At 35.5% G+C, this 26,209-nt stretch overlaps 1 protein-coding gene across 9 annotated transcripts in view; it reads right to left on the bottom strand.

Annotated features, from left to right (window-relative positions):
* PCDH9 (protocadherin 9) overlaps positions 1 to 26,209 on the bottom strand; it is a 680,886-nt gene that overhangs the window by 399,872 nt on the left and 254,805 nt on the right. The gene's annotated exons all lie outside the window — the stretch shown is intronic.

The following is a 26,209-nucleotide window of genomic DNA, read 5'->3' as shown; positions in this document are numbered from 1 at the left end:
CAAGGGCCACACTTAGAAGGATCTTGACTTCTTAAAACTTAGGGAAACAAGTTCTTTGAAAGACCTAATAGTCACAGAACCAGAGCATTTGGTCAGAAGCATCTGCCAAAGTATGTGTCACTTAACTGTTCCCTTAGGAGCCATTTAAGAAAAGGTACTTTCAATATCTACCACAATAGAGCCTATAAAAGGTACCTCTACTGCATTTAAAGAAGGAAAGAAAGCCAAAACAAAATGCTCACAGTAAACTACAACTTCTTGCTCTTTAGATCTACCAGATGACTTCTAATTTCACATTAATAGGAAAGAAATAACAAAAAGTACACTGCAAATGTGTCCGTGAAGAAATGAATTTAGTCTAATTAGTACTAATACAGATTTAAAACACAAAAAGAAAAAGAAAAACACAACCAAAAACATAGTAAAGAGCCTTCAGGAGTAAAAGATAATGATTTTTAATATCAGTGGTTCAACCCTGACAATTATTGGAAGTCTAAACCTGGAAAATGTATTTAACTGAAACAGTGCAGATTTAAACCATTTGCCTTGAATATTTACTGAATAGTATAAAGTAACCACTTCTTCAAATAAGTGTCTGGACTTGGAGACATAATGTAGTCTTTCATTCCAGAAAGATCAATTTGCAACCCAACTATCTCTGATCTGACCTTTCTGAGTAAATAAGTTTCCATAAATCTTATAAAATTTCAGATTGCACCTGAAAACAGAAGTCAAAACTTCTCCAATCTTTCTTTTTATTTTCTTTAATCAAAATTCATATTATACAATACCAGAGATTATTTAGGGGAAGATCCAAAAACTAATTCTTTCCCAGATGCATTTCAATCTCATTGTCAGTAATTCTTCCTAATTCGTGTCGGCCTTATTAGATACATATAATTATTAAAATGATATTTTCATAAATGCCATAATGACAAACTTTGAATATAGCCTAGAAATGCTAATCTGTACTCAATAATAAAAGTATTTGGATAATAAACCATTTAAAGAATGCTTTCACATTTCAGAAATCTGCACACATCTTCCCTCTCAACTAAAATAAGTATTTGACTTTACCAAAAGCATATGTGCAAATAGCTTATAAAATTTAGGTCCTCAGAACAGGGATTAGAAGAGGGTAGCCAGAACATCAGCAGCAGCCTGTGAAGTTAAATCCATTACCTACAAGATCCATACATCAGCAGTTATGCCTAAGCATTGTGTGAACTATGTATATGTCACTCTTCTATAGGTAACTTTCCACTGGAAAAGGCAATATTCTCAATCACTGATGAAGGCAGTATATAAACAGAGTTTGAAAATGCAACATACTGCTTATCTTAAGACATTTCACAATGGCAAGGCACTAAAGCATTCTCCACTTACAAAGCTTTGTTTTACTGTGTGAGACCTGAGCTAAACTAAATGCCACCATTTGATGAGCTGCACCAATCTGATCTGAGAGCTTCTGCTGTACAAATGCCCAATTCCCTTGCTCTGATCCCTTCTCTTACTGAAACAGATCTAGTAATCTCTGTTGTACACTGAAGCTAGCCTCAAAGGAGAAAGTCTTTTCTATGGCAGTTCTAGGGAGACTAACACCATTGATAGACATTGCTAAGCCCTCAGATATTCAATTCTTTTCCAAGTCAATGAATTTTAAAAGAGTTGCTTGTAGCATAGAGTTCACTGTTTGATATTTTGCACTTGAATATGTGCCAACTCACCTTTCAGCCCCACTGGTTGCTGAGGTAAAAACATTTGTATGGAATTTGTCCATTTTTCTGAAATGGGAAGGTTATTTCTCAGAGTCTAACAACCCTGACACATTGATAGGGCTGGAGGGGCTAGCATTCCTTTCAATTAAAATGCTGTGGCTTTCAAACTGAGTGAGAAATTTGATAATGTAGACAGCACATATAAAGCCTTTAGCTTGCAAATGACTGAGAATGTGCAATCCATCATCTAAAACAAAACCCATAAGAATTGTCCTAGCATGAATGATATCTTTCCCAGAACTATTACCATTGGCATCCTGCACCATTTCACACTGCTACACTGAGAAAATATGAAGTATTCCTGAACTGTTCAGGAATACAAATGCATTTGGTCTTTGATTAATTGCATTAAAACCACAAATGTGAAGCCTTCACACAGAGAAATGGGTGAATAGGACATTTTTTCCTCTTTTATTTTTGTCTTTTTATAAAAATGCTACTGTTTTCACTTTTAGGAAAGGTGCCAGCAAAGCTGAAATACACAGAAAATATCCAAGCATTGGCCAGAAGGAAAGTTTTGCCATGACTGTCAAGGGTTCCTATAAAGGAGATGGGGGTGAGAGTGGTGGTCAAGAAAGGATGAAATTGTGAGATTTTCAAGATGATTTATTACTCATAGTACTATGCACCACATTTCTTCTATTAGTTTTGTTTTAACCTTTCCCATGATCCTAGTATAACAATTCTCTTCCTGTCCCAGTGAAATGAAACAATTTTTCCCAGTTTTTTCTCTTCATGCTATGTTCTGTGTTTTCAGACATCCTATTGCTTGTTGTGTCTATGCCAGGCAAGTTAAATCTTGCTGCCTTACCTTGCAAATCAATCAGTTCTATTTTGCTAACAGTTAGAACACTTACCCAGAGTGACACCCACTCCAAAATCAGCACCTTGAGTTTGATCTGTGCACATTGGATTATTGAACTATAACAACTGACAAAAGGAATTTAAGATGATTTTAATGTCTGTGACCATTTAATTAAATTTCTAAGGGTGTCATTTATCTGGCCATATCTATACTGTGGGCCATTTGCAGCTGGAGGAGCCCTGAAGTCTGTCTATCTTGTCAGTTAAAGAGAAGCAAACACCTACAATAGATAAGATGGTACAAGTCCTGATGGTATTTTTTCCCTTTAAACTACAAATGCAGATGTTTGTATTTTCAGCAGAAATGTGAAAGGCAGGAAAAGCTGTTTTGAGTTTACAAAATTCCTCATCATAAGCTTTGCAAAGCCATCGAAAAGAGGCACCACATCAAAAATATCAACTGTGTTTGGGCAACTTCATTGAAAGAGTTCAACATTCAGAGGTGAAAATGTATTTAGTTAGATTTTTCTAAGAAATGTTAAAATAAGAGACATACCTTAAAATGTACAGATCTTTGCATATATGTGAAGCAAAAGATGTATTTTGTAGCATATTTGTCCTAAAAATTATTAATTGTAAGGGAGTTGGGGAACAGTACACTTCAGACTACTTCAAACTAAACAACTCTGCTTGTCATTTGACTGACTCTGAAAATAATAAGAAAATAAAATAGAGAGTATAAATAGTGAGTTTTCAGGAAATATTTATGAGAACAATGAATTAATATTCCAGGCCATTTGATCTAGTAATAGTGTTCAGGTTACTGCAGAATCTTGTGATATGAGCCTAGACTGAAATGTTAATGCTATATGCAGGACAACAACAGACAACAACCATGGTGGGGAGCAGGGAAGAAATACAAAAGGAGAGCAACAGAAGAGAACCCACACATGAAGAAATCACATAAGTTATATTATCTGTACATGCAATTTGTGTTGTAGATCCAGCTGCTTGAATCTAGAACATCCACTACAGTGCTCATTGAAGAAAACACTATTAATGGGAAAATTAATTGCTAGGTTCAATTTATCTCAATATAAAAAAGTAAAGCACCATAAAAAAACCCCAGTTCTATGAAATTCAAACAAAAGAGAATATCCAACATAATAAATAGACAAATTATTTAGTATGCACACCAGAAGAAAAGCTTATAAAATCTTATGGATAATATTCACAGGTTAAATGCATCCAGATCCATACTACCTGACAGGGTTCTCCTGAGAGGGCTCTAAGACTGGGTGGTGTGACTTTAGTCCACTGTCTATAACTTGCATGGCAACTTGATGAGATCAGTGATGGATTTAAAAATGCTATCATTAAGGATCCTTAAAAAAACAGGAAAAAGAGTCCAGAGAATAATGCTATGACCCTCAGATCAGGAATCTGCAACATGACAGAGAACACAATAAAGAAGTTATCAGGAATATACAACATGTATTTTCCAATGCTACGTCATGCTTGACCAGCTGACGGGAACAACCTGACACCTCTGATGAAATGTCTGGCTGCAAAAGACAGGGGATTGAAGCTGTCTTGGATTTAGCAAGACTGTAGACATTAAATCAAAGGCTTTCTTCATATGGGAGGTGAGAATACAGGTGCTAGAGGAAAAGGATTGCCAGGCAGGGTGGAGGTTGGATGTATTGACATGAAACCAAAGTTGGGCACCTAAGAGCTGGTAACAAGCAGATTGTCCCAGTGGTTCATTTGCAGTTCTAATTTACACACTGGATGACAATACAGACTGCACCCTCAGCAAATTTGAAAACAGAAGCGATACTGGGTAAGTGCTTGACCTCACAAGTTGAAGAGATTCAATCCAGAAGAAAGTGGATAAAATTGAGGACTGGACCAACAGAAAACTTATGAGACTCGATAAAGAGAAATGAATTCCCATGCAGACTGGAAATAATTGCCGTGTAGAAGGTGTCTGAAGTTTAGGGCTTGATGACAGGTAAAACATGCATCTCATGGCAAAAAAAGAAAGTTGCAGACATTAGGAGCACAGTACCTGCAAATCACTATCTGTCTTTTCCCAGTATCATTGAGATTGCATCAGTAGGGATGATGAAAATTCAGGAGATTGCAGCAGGTAATGTCAAGACTCATGTATTTGTACTATCATATAATTATTATTATTGCATTTACATATTTTTATTACCACTGCATTTTCTAAAAAGGTGATTATTCAGAAAGGATAAGAATAGGTAACTGATTTTCAGTCACTGCTGTATGACAGACAAATTAAAGTTATGTTTCACATCTAAGAAAAATGCTTGTTTTGTCTCTACAGCATTTCCCAACATCTAACAACACTGTCACTATTCTGCAGTGCTGTATTAGAAATTTCAGAGCCTGGATCCATAAAGGTAGATGGAAAATAACTGAAAAGTACCTCCTAGTCATATTAACAAAAAGCTTGCAGCCATGTACCATAATTTTTCTCCCCACAGGTTTGGGGGTTTTTTTTTTGATTGGGGATATTGAAGGCAAGTGGGTGAAAAAGGGGAACAAAGCTATAAATAAATTAATGATGACTGACAACTGTTTTAGAACTTGGAAAACAAAAGCAGTTCTTTTAATCTAGGAATAAGTTTTTCAGAGGGAGGTCAATATTTTCCAAATTTACAGAAAAATTATGGATTGATGACATCCTGCAAGATTATGATTTGGTTTGCTACCATCCATTGTAACTTTTCCCCATAACTTCATATTTCTTTTACACCACTTACAGTGCTTTGATTGGAAGTGAACAAGAACAGCATTTGGAGAGTGGTAAAATAGCTTCATTTGTCTAGTGCTGAACTGTTTCACAAAGTATTACCTTCTTATAACTGCTCAAATGACACTGGTGAGACTAACAATGAGCATAAGGACAAATGAGCAATTATATTTGCTAGGTTGCTTTAAATATTTTAAAATGGCATATGGGAAATTGCATTGCCACAAAGCAATGCAAACAGGGGCAACTGAAATTGTCTTAAAAAAAGTAATTCTTGTTTTTTATTTAAAATGCATACTTATTAGAATGGCAATGTCAGTAGTACAGAACAAAATATGCTGGTAATAAAACAGAAGGGAGCATAATACAATCAGGAGGTTATATCCCATTGTCAATATATTTAGATGCCTTGGTTTGAAGACCATTCAGTACAAATAAAAACAAACAAGTTCTGAGACTAAAGGCGCAGCAGAAGCACGTGGAAATTGCAAAGATACTTTGTATTGCACAGCACCAGGAGGTGTACAATGCATGATGGGGATGAGATGATTTCTCAGGGAGTTTTGTCACACCAGAACAGAATTCTGCCACTATGTTCACTTGAAGAACTGAGAATGGGACAACTAGCACAGCTGCCTATAAAAAGCTTTTTCTCTCTGAAAGTCACACAGAGAAGCATCACTTATGACAGCAATAGACTTAGAATATTTGTAGGAATTGTAGAACTACTGAACTGTCACATAATGCTGTCATGCAGCAGATTTAATTTGCCCTTGCGAAAATTACAGAAATAACAGAAAGGAGAATTGAATGCCTAGCCTGTATATTAAGAAAACAAAAAGGAAAGCAATGAGAACAGGAGGGTTTAGGAAGAGGTTGAATAATTATTGAAGATGATAGCATAAGGAAAATTTAAGGGGTTTGTGACTTAGCATGTGAAATTATTTTCTTGTGTAGATTATTTTCTTAAATATTCTTGAACAAAATAATTGCTTTCAGTTCTTAAGAACTTTACAATCAAAATATTTAAATATGGATTAAAATAAAAAATTATTTTTTAATTGTTGCATTTTACATTTCTCGGAGTAGCTTTATATATATCAAGTGTTCAATACAAGTTGGTGAGCACATGAATCTTCATCCATGTCTTAATTGAAAAGAATTTCAGTAGAATCAAAGAACATATGGAATAAAGACCTTATCTGGCTCTGAAACAAATTAACTAATAAATTCTTTGTTATGGTAAGAGAACTGTTCACCTTCACCTTTCCACTCCAAGTTTAATCACCTTCTATTTGACTGAAACTTCCACCTACTTTTTGACAAAGTTTTCTTGCATTTTTTTTTCTACTGGAAGGAGCTTTTCTTTGTTGATCCTTGGAGGAGTAGAAAAAAGACACAGTTCTAATATTTATTAATATGCCATACGTGAAAGGAAAATCCAAAATATTTTTATGAAAGAGCTAGTCTTCAATTTTGTTTCCTTTTCTTTTGACATGGTTTGGCCATGAAGTTTAAATGTTAGTGAGGGGTATACAATTCCTGAGCAACCTGATTGTTACTGCTCTTGAATTTGTGGATTGTAAGGAAGGAAAAAAAATGCAGTTTGGAGAGAGCTAGAAGTCTGTGAGATTGCCAATTATAGAAGTAGTCACACACTGAATTTCTAGGCACATATCTAACAAAAGAAGCACTGTCTGTGTTTCCTTTGAGATCTAAAATTAAAAGGTTAAAATGAATTGCAGAATATCATCCCCTTGTTTCATACTGTAGATGACAAAAACTCTGCCAATAATTTTATTAACCAATATTTACTGACTCTGCCCTTAATAAACCTGCAGTGATGACAAGTTTTTGTCTCTCCAGGTAATCCATTTTCAGATGATAGTTCTTTGCATCTATCACAGTAAAAACTTTTAATCTGAGTTTTCAGTGCTGCAATTTAAGCTTAATGTTTCCTGTTGAATGCGCCATGGACACAACACAGATTACAGATGATTCCTTCCCTATTTACAGTAGCCCTTTATGTGCTAAACTTTCTGCATAGGGACAAATGTGATGCAGCCACATGGGGACCAAGCCAGTGTCTGATAAACTCAGGGCATAGACACTTCCCTAATCGTTTATTATATGTTGTGCTAGATGTCCCATAGAGCCACTGCTGTATTTTTCCCAGCAGGAAAGGAAGAAGGAGAAAAACCTTTATTGTTGTCTTTACTTGTATGAAATGCTCAGACACCGCAGTGATGAAAACCATATCAGAAGGTACCTAGGCTCCCTATTTTCTTTCAAGAATAATTTACCCACTTCCAAGAATTGCAATGGCAGCTGCTATTTCCCGAAGACTTTCCAAAACAGCCTGTAGAGATCTCACGTACATCAGGCTTTGAAATATGTACAGGATGAGCTGTACCAATGCAATCTAGTAAAATACTATACAATACAGCAAAAACTAAAGAAAAATTAATAATATTAATAATTTTATGCCTAAAAATGTTAATATTCTATGTTAGAATTGACAGAGAAATTTTTTCCAGTAGTTTTTCGTTTAACTTTTCCTTTTTTCCTCTTGAGTGCAAGCAAGAACTACACTAAAGGGGGAGAGGTACCTATCAGATAAAGCATGTCCTCCCCATGTTTGCAAGCCTAATGTAACAATCAGTTTTTCTCAAACCCCAGGATGTTTCTTTAAACATGATGGTGGTGTGCCTACTAATTTGCCAATTTCCACTGCTACCAGCCCTTACTCCTTCACATGCAAACACATTGTCTTTTTAACAGCAAGACTAGGAACCAGAAATATGAGGTAGAGGAGTAGTATAGATTTCTGTATAAAGCATGAGAAAGAGCTAAAGGAGAAGCTGTACACAGTTGTTTAAAATTTCTTTAGGATCTTGAAGCATTCTCCCTAATTACTCCATTGTATGTCTATATGACCAGTGATTGCTTGCATAGATATCATCACTAACTGTTTCTTTCCCCTAGGTTCTTGCACAACAAGCTTCAAATCAAGCTTTACATTTAAGTGAAGGAGCAGTTGAGTTTTCAGGTTTTCCTGACTTAAATCCTGATATTAGATGTGCTGGTTTTACCAGTCAACATATCTGTGAGTGTGGTCCTCTTCCCCAGAAGACCACTCAGTAAGAATGTATTTGCTTAAAACCACATTTTCAGTGGTGAGCTCTATTATAGTCCTATGAAAGAACAGAATTCAGTATTAATAGAATTAAGATTACCCTCAGCTACTCTAGAGTAGCTTTTGCAACTAATTACCCCCTAACCGGCGTCAGGTTTGTTGTGCTTTGGTTGTGCTTTGAGTGTCCTGAAATATGCACCTTTCTATCATTAAAGATGCTACACAGTCACCCAGAGAAGTGCCCTTTCTAGATTAAACCAAAATCATCACCCATTCCCTCTGTTTCACAGGGATATGTTCCCACTTGGTCTGTCACTGATTACTGGGATACCAACTGAGTAGTTGAGTAGATTAAGTTTTCTCTTGGTCCTGATACTCAGGAACTTGTGCATTTTGGCCACTTCGCCATTGCAGCAATTGGAAATTGGTGACATTTTATTGACTACATTATTAGAAATATCAAATCTACAACCTTTTCTTTCAGAATTATACCTCCTTTTTCTATATTAGTATTTTATAAAGACAAAATATCTGGGAATGAGGTCTTCAACTAAATATATTATCCCCTGGGATATATTTTAGTTTTAGGAGAAAATCTAAGGACTGTCACAAAACCTAATGAGGTTCATCTATTGTTACTCTTCTCACACTGTAACTTTATTTTCCCATTTTCAGTAAGTAGAGGCAGTAGCCTGAAGGATAATTACTGGACTAGCTAAATTGTAAATTTTTTTTTAGCTATTGATTTGTTAAAAATTTGTTTTCAGAAAAGCCAAGTACAAGCTGCATTTGCAGAGAAAAAGCCAGTGGGGCGAGGGGAGAGTGGGGTAAAGGAAGAAGGGGAGGAAATGTTATCCTGCCATGAAGATGGTGTTGATAAAATTTATTGCTAAAAATTTAATATGTTTAGGGCCATGATGAAATGCTTATCATCAGCTTGCATTGCCTGTAGTTCTTGCTGATTCCAGCCCGTTCAGCGTATCCTGGTAATGAAATGAAATGGCATGGGCCCAGTGCCTGCAAAGTAAAATTCATTTCATTATAGTATGAGAGGCTTTCTTTTTCTTTTATTCCTTAAAGGCTAAACTCAGGGACATACAGATAACAAACCTTTATGGGTTTCTTCTTTTTTTTTGTTTTGCTTTGTTTAAAAAGTAATGGTTTAATATTTGTTACTAAAAGGATTACCAAAACCTTAAATTTGAATTTACTGGCAATGGGTCTGGTACACCCTTCCCTTAAACCCAGCTACGGTCACATAATTTCTATTTAAGTACCTATTTTAAGAAGTTCTCTTTAAAATCAATGTCACCATTGAATAAGTAATATATTGGCTTCTTCTTCCTCAATTCTCCTTATTTACCCAATTACCAAGCCATGGTGCTTCTAGCTTAATAATCATTTAAAGATTATAAAAAATCAACCAGGATTCATTATCCCTGGACCTCTCCACTGGGGCAAAAAAACCCCAAAACCACAAGATTAGATTTCTGATTTGACAAAACAAGGAATTTTTTTGTTTGCTTTGGGTTTATGCATGCTATATAGGGCAAGATCTCCACAGTTATCAATCTATGGACAAGCATAAATGGCACACATTAGACATCAGCTGAAATACCACATTCTCCCAAACATTACATCACAACGTTTTGTAATGTTCTAATGAACTAAATCTTGTTGCAATAAAGCTCATCTATGCAAAATATTAAGCTCTAGTTTTACTATGCTCTCCTTTCAAAACTTTTATTTTATTCTTCCTCCCAATAAAACTGTGTTTATTTTTACATTAAACCATACTTAACGCTTCCCAGAGTTACTGCTAGTTTTATAGTCAAATTCACCTTGCATTCACCCTACAAAACCATGTGTTTTCATTAAACTGACTATATTGGTGCATCAATATTTGGCCCCTAGTATTTCATACCTCTGTCAATAAGCTGAATGAGCCAAAAGTATCCATACTTCCACCATATAAAGAGAACATTTATACAGGGATATGCATTCTATAATCAAATGTGCTAATCTTTCTTTTTTGGGATAAAGCAGAACTGGATTGAGCCTGAAAGCTTTTGGCATTGATAACACAACCTACTGTTCAATTTGTATTAAATCCAGGCAGGAGCAGCAGAACTCTCCACTGAGGTGTTTTGCTACTTTATAAGAAAACAGACTTTTAAAAGCAGAAGATGAAAATAGTTGCATTAATAATCTTCTTCCAAAGGATGGATAGGTACAGTGATTAGAGTGTTATCTTAGGGCTTTAATGACCTGGGTTCAAGTTTCTGTTCTATTTTCCTTATCTCTTTGAGACACAAAGGTACACGTCTTGTGTTCCCAAACTAATACAAATACCCAGATGCTTATGCTTCCCTGTCCTTGAAGATACTTTCAAAAGTTTTTTGTCGGTTTGTTGGTTTTGATTTATTTTAAGATTAACCAAAAGTAACTACTAGATACAGACTTGATCCAACTAAAATAAATTAATTCCAAATGGACAGCATGTCAAAATGATAATCAGCGTTCCAATGTTTAAAAAAAAAAAAAAAAAAAACTCCAAACAAACAAAAAAATCTCCATAACTCTCTCTTGGAGAAGCTGAAATTCTTTAAAACTGTTTATTGGCTTTCTGGTAGTGTCAGGCAAAATACCTTATGGATAGAAAGTTACAGTTTTGTATTCTACATTTGAGCATGGTTACTTATATTAATAGAGCACAGCAACTAGGAATGCAATTCAGTCTTAATGGCTTAAGACATAAACCATTCTTTTTATATTTTTTCCCTCACACCAATTTATAATCCCACTTTTCTGTCATTTACCATTGTCAGACTCATTCTGAAGGCCCTCATTAGGGCAAATGAAGGGATAAATGGGCTGCAAAGTTGTACAGTACCAATTTGGCCTTACCTGAATGAAAAGTTCAGCTAAATCTGACACTTTTTTTAACACTTTCAAAACAAGATTACCCTGAGCAAGGTGCTAAACATTTTAATTTTTATACAGGAATGGGTTACTTACCTCATTAAAATCCCCAGCAACAATCAATTTTCTGATTAATTTCTTGATACATATTTGCTGTCTTCTGATAGTGAATTACCTTGTTGGTATATTTAACACAAGTCTTTTGAAACAGCAACTGTCTACTTTCTCCTGTCATGTCCTAGGACCTCACAGGGCTTGTCACTTACTCATTTTTAAAGTGGACTGTATTTCTGTAAATTAGGTCAACTCTTCAAAGGGTAATGCTTTATTTTAACTCATAATTCTGATACACTAAAACATCAGACATACAGCAGATCATAGCTGCTACAAGTCCATCTGACCTGCTTTCAGCATCATTAGAAGGATGATGACACTTAACTGCCTGCTTCCCCCAACACATGACACTTCCTTTCATTTAGACTTCGGATTGCCAGCACTGTTACTGAGTCTAAAGAACCAAAAATACCTTTTAGTGCATTGCAAAGTGCAGTCTGCCATTAGAAAAAAATGAAGTCCTCAAATTTGTTTGTAATAGATCTCTTCCATCCAGAACAAAGAAAGGAATAAGAAGGGAAATAGTTTTCTAAACTCCTGCAATGAGATTGGAAAATCAGGTTTATAGACTGTATGAATTTGAATGTAATGGCAATTATGGAGAACAGGCATTACTAACCTCTGATGTGTATTTGACAGTCTATATTTCCTCAGAAGGGTGACTAGTTGTTTGTTTGGGGTCTTTTTTGCAGAGCTGGAAAGTAGAGGGATCTAAGTATAGTAACAAGAGTATCAATGGTTTGGTTAGCTGAAATACATAATAGCAAACACAATTACTAGGTGCTTTTAACACTGAGCAAATACAGAGAGCCATGTTGATAAGGGCCAAAGGAACTAGAAAAAAATGGAATGGGAGGAATCAGTAAAGAAAATACCAATCTGCATTCTGAAGGAGACACTAAGAATGAATAATGTGGGAAAAGATCTTTCTCCTAAAAATGTTTTCTGCTAAGGCTAGACATATATTGGAGTGTGCAAGAAAATGCACCCTTCTCCATACTGCAATAGATTCATAGATACATAATAAATACAAAAAAGATTTCTTGTTGCAGCTTCTCTATTAAAAAAATAAAATATTTAATATATGTAAAAACAATTTTTAAAAATCTGCTGAAATTGTATCTACAACCAGACTGTAAGTTGCTGCACTTATTGATGTATCAAACATTTATGATTAATAATAAACTTCTCATGAGTGAGTTAATGTGCTGCAGATTTCAGAGTGAGTGAAGTCTGTCCAGGTTAAGTGATTCACTCTGCTGATTATTTTCCCTCAACATGAATTTGAGGAGATACGTTGCCTCTGGAATTAGTTATCAATAACTGCTGCTACCTCCAGGCACGGCTGAGAGCTCAGAGCCATAAAGCAGGGGAGTACTGCACAAAAAAGAAGTACTGTAAACACTGCAGTGAGGTTTATTGAAGAAGTCTTGATTACTGTGACAGTAAACTCCTCTAACCACTGCCAGCACAGTGAAAGATAGTTACAGAATTTATCGACTTCTGTTCAAACCAAATATGTATCTACCCTCACTCTTCATTTTTATTTTTCTTCATCACCCAGAAGAACACAATTTTTTGGTTTATCACAAACCTTCTGTCTGTTCTGTCCTCTGAGTCATTTGTCACACTCCTCAAGGTCACAGGGGAGTCTCAGTAGGAGAGCATGTGTGCTGATTGATTGGTACTATGATGCTTATGTCTACCGTGGCTGCTAAATGAGCTTCTTTCCCTTCTCCTCTTACCCTCTTTGCCTCCAAGCAACAACTTGATTGAAGGCAGGGAGGGGGTGGAAGGAAGAGGGAGGGAAGACCTCAAAGAAAAAAAAATCTCTCCTACAAATTCAATTAAGAATGTTCATAAAGCAGTATTGTGCCTGGTGATCAACCTAACTTGTGTCACTGTCAGAGACTTGTACCTTAATTCGGGCAGAGAGGCATTTCTAATAACTTTAAAAACCAGACCATAATGGCCACTAATACCTGACCACTTTCTGGCTAAAAAATCCCCTCATATTTTCCTTTTTAAAAAAATAACATACAATAAGTTTGAGAGGAGTGAGAGAATAGAAGAGACAGAGACATACAGTGCACAGGAGAAAGAAAGAGAATAAGAATTCAAGAGCATAAATGAGAAAGGGAGTGAGTGTAAGAGAGATCGTGTAAACAAGGGAAAGCAAAGGAGCAAGAGCAAGAAAGTGAGTGTGCAAGGATAAGTAATAAGACATAGAGTGATAGCACCACAAGAGAGCACAAGAAAGAGACAGACCACACCTGAGAAAATGTATGAAGCAGTGAGCAGGCACGGGAGAGTGCAGTATTGCACAGGATGAGTGTGGCAGGAACAGGGCAGGAGAATGCGAAAGAGAAACTGAGAGCAAGGAGGAGTGCAAGGAAGACCGGGGGAAATAAAGGAGGAGAAACTAAACATGAAAATTCTCGTCCTGAAAAAAAGAACAGAAAGATCCCCTTGTGGCTTACCAATACTTGCAATGTTATTTAGGGAAAAAAAGCCCACAATTTAATGCACCTGTTAACTGCTCCCCTGATATATATTTGTATATACAAAACTGGATATACATATGATTCTGTAGTGGATACTGACTGTATTGACAGACTAGGTGAAAAGCTGTGCTTCTCTGTGCTACTCTCTTTCCTGTTCATCTTGTAGAAACTCATAAACACATAAACATGCCATCAAACAGATTGTATCTGCAACACTCAGGGACTCAATTTAATTTCAGAGAGAAGAAATCTGAAAGATTATGACTGCTGAAGGTATCAGTAGTTTGTGGATTATCATAATATCTCTAATAAAAAGTTCCTAGATTAAAACAAAACTCACTACCATAAAAATGCTAAATTTAAAAAAATCATATATATTAAATATATTTATTCTTCATAAGTGTATCTAATACCCAGTGTCTAGATGAGTGCTCTTCTGTCCTTCAGTCATGACACAGTGAAGAAATAATAGATATTGGTGATGAAAACAGAATGAGAGAAACTGTCATTCTCCTTTCACCTCACTGATTTGTCATTTCATGCAGTATAACAAGGTTAAAAATTTGCCAAAACTCCCAACCTCTCTCCTCTTTTTGTTACTGAGTTCATAATCACATGCAGCAGGATTATTAAACATATTAACCCTTAAGGGTTTTTCTAAATCATCTCTTAATGACTGTCAGGTTGTATCCATCTTCTGGGCACAATTCTGCCTAAGCTTTAAGAAAAGCATGACAGGGGTCTTAATTAAATTAAAATTCCCAGGTTTGTTCATTATCAAAAACATTGGAAGTTCGCAAGAAACATGAAGGTATATTCTCTCTTAAAAATCTACCAATATTGTCCTGGGTTCTCTATGATCTACATAAAAGTGAAAGATATCATTATCTCCTGAATTAGTCATTAACAAAAATAAGACAGGTTTTGTGTCATTAATACAGCATAGCAAGCAAAGGTTCAGCTGCAGCCATTTGTGAATAAGCCACACAAAATTATCTTATATGAGGCACTGAAAATACATGGTTATAGAGAATTTATCATTTTCCTGTTGAAAACAAAAAAAAATATATATCGCCACTGCAAAAACAGATGTAGTATTAGTCCATTTTTAGTGAACTAGAATAGTAATATAAAGTTACAAAAAGTCCTTTCTATGAAACTACCAATTTTATGTGCAATGACAAACTTACACAATTAAGAACACAGGAATAAAAGTGCATACAAATCTTTAGAGCATTCTTACTACTTAAGCTGAAAAATACATAGAAACTGTTCCCAAATCTCAAATTGTTCAATGAACACTTAAACCAGGCATGAAAAGAAATTGATATATGATTTACTATTAAAATTATCAAGCTGAGTAACCAGTTACACAGAACAGATGTCAAAATCTAAGCACTTAAAAACGACTTAGAGCATACAGTTTTGAAAAATATTGCTAAGAGAAATATAAAGAGATATAAATGGCTTGTTGAATTCTTCAAAATTTAAAAAACATAAAAAGGTAAGAAATTGTGGACAAAGCCTCTAAGCACTCACTTTTTTTTTTAACTGAGAAAAATAATTTTCACAAAAAATTGATTTTGCGTTTGTCGTGAGACTTGCATAAAATCTAAGACCTCAGGTTGTGTAAGCACATTAAATATTTATGAAGAAGATCTGAAGTTTTCAGTAAAATAATTTGGATTACCTGACAAGTCAAGAATGATAATAAACAGAATGTCACCAAATAAGGCATTGCAAGCCTCTGTAAATATAGTACAGGATACATTATGTACACTCAAATGAAAATTACAGGAACAGTCCAACTATAAAGAAGAGCAAGGATTGATTAAGAAAGTCCCCAATGTATAAGTTGATCTTTTCTAAGTATTTTGGATTTTTTTAATATATGTATAAATTATGAAAATCATCTTTTTTATTTTTGGGGGCGTTTTTTTGATTATTTTTTCTTTTTATATTATTTATTGTTTCTTCTGTGCAAGACAAGAGGTAACAAGAGCCTGGTACCAAATATTAAAAAAAAAAAGTAAACCCTGATTATGTATATAAGCATATGTGTAGTTTCTTTGCTCTGACAATATAAACATCTGCTTTGGGACATTTTTGGCTACCAACTGCAGCATACTGTTAGCTACTTTGTCTGTATGTCAGTGGAGAAAAGAGAAGTTGCACGCAATAAAACCCATAAGTAATCAGCAATAAAAAGAAAAATACTTAAAAAGAATCAATTTGCAGGGACAACCCAAATCTCAATGCTATCACAAACTAACTCACTCAGTTGTAAAATTATACCAGAAGCTTTCTACAAGGAAGTCTTCAAAGCAATCTATCACTCCCTCCCTTAACCTAGGACAGATATATTCCAAGCAAAATATTTGTCTTAATCTTTCTGCTTCTATAAAACACAGAGGAAAATCAATTAATACTGTAATAACTTTTTTTTTAATGCTCAGCTTTAACTAAAATGCTTAGACTGAATTCTGGGGAGGGGAATATTGCTGTTATCCTTATTTCACTTCTTAATTCTAAATTGGTTTTTTACCTCTTAAATGACATCAACATTTTAAAAAATTTCAAACCTACTTTAACCTTGGAAATAATTTTACAATCTATTGTCCCTCTAAAACTTAATTATAAAATACTTGGTAAGTTTTCCATTACAAAAGGTCCAAAACAGGACCTCACTCTCACTCTGTCCATTTAAAACCAATCATCTGCAAGTAAAAGTTAACGGGAACTAACAAACGCACACCAGGAAAAATGTCACTATTTCACCTGAATCTTCTGCATTCTCAACGCCACACCTTTATTGTCTGTAGTGCATAGTTTACATTTAACCAAGTCAGACATGTCTTCCACAGTGACAATAGAGGACGTGTTCCAGTCTCAAATAACTGTATATTTTATCACATAAGAGTTCCTGCCTCAGCAAGGGTATGTGCTTTGAAAAAAAGCAGGAGCATTTTCTCAAACTCTCTCATTCCCCACTTATAATCATTCAGAACAAACAGCAAGTACTTTTTCTCAACTCCTTCCCTCAGCCAGGAAAGAGGCTTCGCTTCCCTCCCTCCAAAGCCAATGAATCTATGGTACATCAATAAGTTATTCAGGCCCATGCTGCTCCCCACACTTGCACTTGTGGGACTTTCTGGAGCACATCTCCCATTAATATCCCTGGTCATGCACACGAAAAATAGAAAATCAAGATGGTTTGTATCTTAAACCCCTCAGCCTGCACTAATCTCAAGAACATATAGTTCCAGCTGCCTCACAAAGCCTCAAGGGCCAGTCCTGTTCCCTTCCTCTCACTCTTCCACGTTTTTCATGCTTAAACTATATTCCCATTTTATAAATTTCAATTCCCATCTTCTCTCTTCTCCATTCCAGTGGTTTATTACAGCTCTGGACAGCTGCACTGCAAGATACCTGAGCTGCCACTTGTTCTAAATCCTCCTCCTCCTTCTCCACCTCCCACCCTCCCCGCTCTGTGCTCAATTCACACTGTGAACAGCTGCATCACAGCTGTCAGGGTGAACAGCAAAGATGTCCTTTTGCAATAAGATTGTGCCTGTGGCACACAGAGTTCCTTCGAACAGCTAATTAGCAGGAGAGAGTCCACAGCAAGGTTTGGTTCTGTCCATCAAGCCTGCTGCCAATGTCAACACCATCAGCTGAGCTGTCACGTTTGGTTCCTCATTTAGGGGACTGGCAAAGCCTCTTTTCATGGCTAAGGAAAGATGGTGGCATTTGGACAGTAGAAAGTGGAGGGCTGGGCACTGTCAGTGTTCAGTAAGAAGTGTTTCATAATGTTAAAGCCCTTTCTCTGCATATATTTTGTCTCTTCCAGCTAGCTCCTCTACTAACAACTCACAACTCTGACAGAAAAATAAGCTATAAAAAGCAAAAGTGAGACAGACTCATTTCTTATTATTGTAGAAACAGAAACTAATACACCCTTAACTGGCATTGTATTTGTGAAAATTAGTTTGGAAAATCTTTCTCTAAAAGAATTCATATCCCCCAATATTTTTATTTCTAATAAAAAACAACCAAGAGCATACAATTTCTTGCGGGATTTGGTTGTTTCATTTCTTTCAAGTTCCAGACCAAGGCTTGCTAGCACTGCAAGGACATGTGATTAGCTGAAGCTAAACTTCAATCAAAACGACGTGGACTTCGGGAGCTTTTTTTTTTTTTCCCCAAGAAGATGAAAATGTAGAAGGGAATAAGAAAGTAAATCTCTGATTAGGTGACTATAGAGCAAAAGGTTATGGGATGCCCGTGGGGAGCTGCTGTATTTAATTTCAATAGCTTTTAGACATCTGAGCTGTCAAAGCTAAAGCACAATATTAAGCTACAGCCATTATTGTGGGAAGGATGCTATCACATCAGGAAGATGCTCTCTGAGCCCAGCCATTATGCCAACTTTTAAAATAGAGTGCATTTTATGCCTGTAAAATAACTTATGTTGGAAGAGAGCTGGTGTAATTGCCCAGTCTAACCGCTTAAAGCAGAAGGTAACTTGAGAGCAAGACTGGCTTGCCCAGGGCCTTGTCTAGTCCAGTTAAGTTTGGGGAACTTCCATGGATGAAGAGTCTCCGTTGCCAGTTTTAGCTTCATGCAGCTGAGTACAAAATGGATCTTCTCTCAAATCACACCTGGGAAAAGACTATGCCTGTGGCATGCAGAGTTCTTTCAAAGTCTGACCACCTACAAAGTCTTTGTTCTTCACAGAGCACAGGCATGCTGTTGCCCAAGTTCATGTAAGGAAAGGACATCTTTATCACAGATTTCTTAAGAATATCATAAGGCTGTGTGTTTTCAATGCAATATTTATTGAAAAAAAAATCCCAAGCATCAAAAGGACTAAGATCCCACTTGAACAGACTATATAATCTGCTCCAAAGAAGTTTTGCAGAAATTGCAAAAATGTTTTCACCTGGTTTTCCCCATTTTGTTCTTAATTGCATTTTTATTTCAGAGTAAATATTTTAAAGAGGGAAATCTCAGGTTTAGAATTAGTAGATATGGAGCCCAGCTGTTACAATGAATAAGCTTCCAATTTATTTTCCACCTTTTGTTTTTATCACTCAATTTTCATTTGATCCTGGTACATGAAGAAAGAGCAACTACTTTTGTTTTCACTTGAATGATTTGCCCATTATAGTTTAAAATCAGCTCCTTAAGTGACAATGTAAAATGTATGGCGCAAGCACACAATTTTTAGCAAAGGAAAATTGAACTAGGTTAAACAGGAAAAAAAAAATCAGTATAGAACTATTAAAAAATAGGGTTTATATTAAAAGACATGGATGCAGAAGTACTACCAATTAAAATGGTGTATTGACTGTATGACTGTAATTGATCATCAACAAAATTAACCTCAGCTCACAGAATACTTTTTGTGATGTCATGCTTAAATTAAAAAGAAAAAGTAGGCTACATATCCTCATTTCTCTTGTTTGAGTCTTCTACTTGGTCATGTCCCTAGGAAGTCTGTTTCTGAGAGATGAGATTTTTATTTATTTTATATAAGAAGAAATAGCTATTTAAATGGAATCAATTAAATTTTATGTGCACTACTGAGAAGTAATTGGAATGGGGTTATCAACCAGTTTCACAAAGGTACAGGCATATATCTAATTTCCTCAAAATCTGAGCTACATTTCCAGGTAAAATATGTTAAAAAGTATTTCTTCATTTCAGTCACAATTTTAGTCTTGATTTTAATGCTAACTTTTTTCTAAGCTACTTAATTTCAAACATGTCTCCCAGACATCTACAACCAGGAATTTCATGCTTGCCCTTTCTGACAAATTTATGAAGGTAAAAATTGAAATTGGCATTCATTAAAATCTCTTTCCATCAATCCTTCAAACTTTGAGAACTTTGATTTTCATCTGACATTGATTTTTGGATTTCACCCCTACGAGGAAGAAGTCTTATCAGAGGCACTCATACAGTGCACACTGAATGACTTGGTAAAACTGCTTCAGCTGAAGCATCGAACACAGTGACAGGAACAGATATTGCATTGAAACACTGCCTAGTCTGACTTCCAGTGGCATTTTAATTATGCCATTTATTATATTATAATAATTAACATTACAGTATTTTGGACAAATTGAGTGTTTTACCCAATATTGTTTTTCACACTTTCAATTCAAAATGTATGCCTAAAATGGACATATATAAAATTATTCTATATTTAATCTTCTCTTTCAAAATAGTTATCAAATAACAATTTTAAAAGCTTTGTCAACAACCTTATGATTGTTACTCAGTTATGCTCAGTTGTTACTTCACAAAAGTACATCAGAAAACAAATTAAGTGCAATCATTTTACCTCCCAGATGAAAATTAACAATTCAGATCTACAGAAATAGCATAGAAACAAAAACTACTTTACTTCAGCTGTCAGCTAAAATCAGTGAAATGTAAAATAAGGTTTTACATGCATAGAAAATATCTAAAAGCATAGGAAAAAAGAAAAAAAAAGCCAGTCATTTTCCCTGTATAATTGCAAAATAGAATTCCATCAAGATCTACAGAATACAAAGTTAAGCTATAGCTCCTGAGCCAGCAGTCACTTAGAACACAGATTTCAGGAGCAGAAAGCAGAGGAAGAGAAACCCCCACACAAACTAAAGCATGTGATATATACACAGTATGTTTGTCCTAATCTGTGACATAATAGGCTAGGAACTCTTGAACACAGTGTATTAGGACCAATCTTTTGTACACTGATATTTGAAAGAAATGGGTACTGAGATTAATTAAAATATTTTAGTTAACTAAATTATTTAGTTACTAGTGAAATTGTTAGATTTTCACCCACCCATTCACCCACTCAGTGGAAAAAAATTGTGATAGCAAGAAGTAAATAGTTTACTCATTACATTTCTGGGGCTCTCCTAAATTCAGCAGAATGAGGCAGCAGCTAAGGAAGAAGCACCACAACCATGTATTTAAAATGTCTGAATATACAGATATTGTTGCATCATATACCAAAAGACACAAGCTAAACCAAGAAACAATTACTGCAACACCAAACAATGCAATTGTTTGGGGGAAGAAAAAAAGAGAAATGGAGAGGAATAAATCTATTTTGTTCTCTGTGAGCAAAACAGGGGAAAAAGTGGAAGCTTTAGGAACAGCCATTAGAGGAAAAAAAAAGTATGCCCACTAGAAGGTTGTGAGTAAATATGAGTGAAATGGTATTTTTTTCCTCCATTTTCCAGCCACTTCTACTCTGCATTCAAATCCCAGTTGCTCCCAGACATAAAGTGAACTCCATTAATTTTCCATCTGCTTCCATATGCAATTAAGCTTTCTGGAAATAAACATTTTTGCATAAATCTGCAAGGATTTCTATTTTTGAATACTTGTGATTCACCCACTTACTACAGTGATGTGACCCCCTAATTAAGAATGCATTCTGAGATAAAGAGGAGACCTCCTGACATTAAAAAAAACCAAACATAAAAAACTTCTGGAGCTCCCAGAATCTGAAATATTTTGATTTTAATTTCATGAACTCCACACTTTTTCTGACTCACTCAATTATGCCCCTTCATTACAAACATTTATCTAGGTGCTTAACCTTATATAGAGCTCTGTCTCTTTTTATGCTGGTTTCAGTTCCTCTGAATTGTGTCTCCTGTTTCTTTCAATCATTAGACTTGATTTAGCCCCCTTCAACTACAGAAGAAATCCTTGCTCATAGACAGATTGATTTTTTGTGTTGACACTGAGTAAAATTTGTGCTGGTCTCATGGAAAACCACATGTGCATCTACCGAGGTCCCATCCTTTGAGAGAAATGAGATATGGCAAAACGTTCATCCCAAGGTAGAAGTATTCCTCATATATCCATTTAGACACAGCCATTTACTTCACTGCCAATACTTCTAGAGTGATTTCTTTTTTCCAGAAAAAAATCTCTAAGTCATGTTTCTGAACAGCAATCCAAGGAGATGGAATTCAAAAAGAATTCTTAATTCAGACTAGTAAGAATTAATAATGGTCATCAATATTTACCTGCTTGAGATAAATAACAAAGTTTTATTATAAAATTTGGAGGTTTTTAAGTTTTTTGTTTTTTTCTTTTCAGAATAGAAGATCAATTCAATGCTTTTCTTACAGATGAAAAGTAAAAACCCTCATGAAAATAATTATTTTAAAAGAAAATAACAGTAATAACTGTTCACACTTCATTTGGAAGCATGATGTTTAATGATATATACTCAACAGTAAAGTAATGAAAAACTCAGTATTAAAAAAAAGTTCAATATTTAATCTGTAATTATTATTGCCTAGATGCCACACCAGCTAAAGGCAAATATCCTGTAACAGTTTTATTTCTCAAGAAAAGATCAAAATGTATATTAAAGAGAAGACCTTTATAACTTTGAGCTAGAAGGAAAATGAGAAAGGAAATACAAATTTTTTACTGCTCCTTAATACAAAACTTACATTCTACTACAGATAGGACAGATCCCCTTAGAAATAATTTTTATCCTTTATTCACTGTACAAACAAGTATGTAAGAGAGGCAAACACTGCCATCTATTAAAATAGGATCTCTGAGCATATTTCCATGAGTGGCAAGGCAGCAAACCCAGTTTGAAGGTTACTAATTCACACTTCAAGATATTACATTGTGTTTGTATGCTGTTCCATACTGGTTTTTATTTGAGCATGCAGTAAAAACTGTTGCCAAACAGGGTTTGCCAAGAAGAACATTTATTGATGCAATAAAAGAAGGGGATAAAAGAACTGCACTAATGTCTTGCTATACAAAGGTAAAGAAGTGCAAGGAAAAACTAGCTTCTGAAGGACAGAGAAATTTTCACAAGTTTTTCAGGGAAAGTGAGTGCATGGACATGCATGCTTCATAAGCTATATTTCATAGAATGCACTTCAGGTTTGGAAGTACACAGAAACAGAGATTTAATCTTTTCTGGAAATTGCAAACCACAGAGCATTAAGCACAGTCACCCTAATAAAACAGAAAACACACACAATAAGAAATCTTTTTTTAGCTTCTTATCAATTACTGATATTTCACTTTAACTTCTTAAGTTTCTCCTTTTCTGTTTTAGACAAATGCACCTTCAGACACAAAAAAGGGGTCTGAAGGAATGTAGAAATCCAGAAAAATCCAGATAATATTCTTTTAAACATGACTGGATGAGCCAACACTTTCAACTACATGCTTCCTGCTTTGCCCTGGAGGGAAGGAAAACAAGCAACAACCGCCACTCCAAAGGGAGAGATGAGGAGAGGGAAGAACTAAATGAACCAAAGCCAGCACTGAAAGAGAACTCTATACTTTATCCATATTTACAATTTATATTCCCACTGTTCTGCCTACGCTGTAGTCCCAGGTGCTTTCGCAGTCAGACCCCAAATATAACCTTGGGCAGCGATGGTAGTGGAACTAGCTAAGGACAACTGTTAGGCCAGTGTGCCAAATCTCCCAAAGGATGAGGCATGAGAATACTTCAGCCTACACTGAACACAACATTGCTATGGCTAAATTGGCATCTGGCTTGATCAGTAAGGTGTATACATTTGCTGCAATCATGTTGCTGGGCTACAGTGTAAAATCAACCTGATGTATCACTAGAGGTGTTGGGGCAGGTTTTTTATTCTTCCTCCAACTTGGGGAGAAAAAGAAAAAGGACTAGTCTGTCTCTACGCCACTCACATTCCTATTACTGCAGTGATAACAGGCAAGCCCACTTTTCAAATTAATCTACAATCTAGGGGCTTCTTAACTCATATCAACCAAAAGAAATGTATATTTTCATCCCATTCCTTTGCTGTCATTGCCAAGGTAACCAGGAAGATCTGTTTAGTCTTACAGCGCACAGTTAAGCATTCCTAAAGAATCCCAGATCCAGACTTAAACTGGTTTTGGACTTCTATGGGTAAATCACCTCTAAGAGGTCAAGTTAGTCCAGGAGAGTCAGAAGATATAATCTGACTGTCATGCTTATGCTGGAATTTTACATCTGCATGTTTCCAGCATTTTTGGCTTGAATAACTTTTGTGGACCAAGGAGGATGCACAAAGGGAACAGGACATATTTGGTGGTAAAACCTGCCTATAAGCATAAAACACTGAAAATGCCAAATGATAACTAAGGATGAACTACTCAATTAACTCAAAGCAAGTAATAAAATATAAGCTAAATTAATGAGTATCTAGGTATCTTCTGAAGTCTCACACCTGCCAAAACACATTCTATTAACAATTGGACAATGGTGTTTGACTGTATGGCAAACACTGTTTGCCATACTAAGTGTAAAATTAAGTAGTTTAATACACCAATTTTAAATCTGAGGAAATAAGTAAGAATGTATTTTTCAACTTTTTATATTAAGCAACCCATTTAATGAGTAGTTTCTCTTATAAGGAAAAAAGCTAAGTTGAGGCACTCCCATCTTGTGTTAAGTAAGCAATCTCTAGCTAGAGTTGGGAAGCACCTAAAATTCAAGGATAAGTTTTTAATCAAATAGAACGTCAATGTCAAAGAAAGGCGATCACAGTATTTGATGAGATGACCAAGTTGAATACTACTGGCAAATCTGCTAATGTTGGAAGGCTTTAGGAAAGACCTATGTAGCACTTCTCAATAAACTACGTACTTTAAATATTTAAAATTCTTGTGTAAATGAAGACTATCCCATCCTGCCAATGACATTTACTCTGAACTCAGTGTGCTTGTGACACAATGTTTAGGATGTAATGTGGATCTGACCAGGACATGCTCAGTGGTTTTTTGTCAGAGCATTCTGAAAATCAGATTACTGAGCTAAACAGAAAAACAAAACCCCAAAACTTAATAAAATTGAATAGCACTACAAAGACTCTAGAAGAAATTTCCAAAACCAGAATCTAATAAGACTTTCCAAGTTTAAGAAGTTCTTTGAACTGCTTGACTGAAAAGCAATATTTCTGAAGCATCTTTTCAGGACCATTTTACTTCATGGCATTAATGTTAAAGCTTTTTCTCCTTGTCTAATTTCATATAACTAATATTAATAAATTAATAACCTATAGAAAGCACAGTAAAGTAACACACAAAAAAAGGGATTGAAAAACAGGCTGAAAATGGCAACAAAATTAATGAGGATACAGCAACATAAAAGAGAACCCTTGAAGTGATCAAGGAGAAAGTCAGTGACACAAACATGAAGACTCCCTAGAAACATACCTCATAATGTCTTTTTCCAGTCTTCTGCAAATGAGAAATTATCACATAGGGATTTCGCGCACAGTTGTGAGAAGAATACTGTCAACTTCGCTAGGCTGATTTGCACCGAATTTGACTGCCAAATGATTGTGAGAAACTAGTCAGCTAGTCACAGCTCAAGGTGATTATCCATAACGAGCTTCACTGCTGAAAAAAATAACATCAAGTGCAGCAGACAGCAAGTCACAGAATTCACTGAAAATATCTGAAAGTCAGTCTGAAAGTCCAATAATTTTACATGGGGAAGCTGAATGGCTCATAGGAACTCAACGCCAGACTATGGATTTCTCTTAGAGCTCTGCTTAGTCCTGCATTACTCTACACTGACTATACATGAAGTCTTCATTGACAGCTTTCTAGGAAATTGTGTGCCTTTCAAGCATTTCAATTAGATTTCTGTTGCTTACCATATACACGGCTATGTGTTACGGTTCTTCAGCTAATACAAAACGTGACTGCCCAAGAGGATAAGTGAATATTTAAATGCAAGTATCTCACATATTCTGTTCTTTCCTGTTTCTATATTCATGGAAAGACGAGGCTTTGCTCCCCATCCAAAGACTATCAATATATCATGACCTATTTACATCAGTTACTGACCCCTGTTCAGATGACAGCAGTCTTAAATCCCAAAAATAATATGAATCATAAAAAGAGATAATATGTATTTGGGTCATGGACTGACACAACGAGGCCACAAGCAGGGCACAAAAACAAGATGGGAGCTGTAGTTTTGACCTTAGAGTGGTCCAAATTATTGACAGAGCAGAGCTCAGCATACATCAGACTTAGGACTTACATTCTCCCACATTTTATAAACATTTCTTCTTCTCAGCTAGCAAGTGCAACAAGACTGGAGACTGAAAGAAAAGACACCATAAAAATCTTTGTTCGTTCAGAATAA

Source organism: Zonotrichia leucophrys, chromosome 1, assembly GCF_028769735.1.
Source record: "Zonotrichia leucophrys gambelii isolate GWCS_2022_RI chromosome 1, RI_Zleu_2.0, whole genome shotgun sequence".
Taxonomy (NCBI): Eukaryota; Metazoa; Chordata; class Aves; order Passeriformes; family Passerellidae; genus Zonotrichia; species Zonotrichia leucophrys.
The sequence above is the reverse complement of the archived record's forward strand: the minus strand, read 5'-3'. Positions and strand labels throughout refer to the sequence as shown.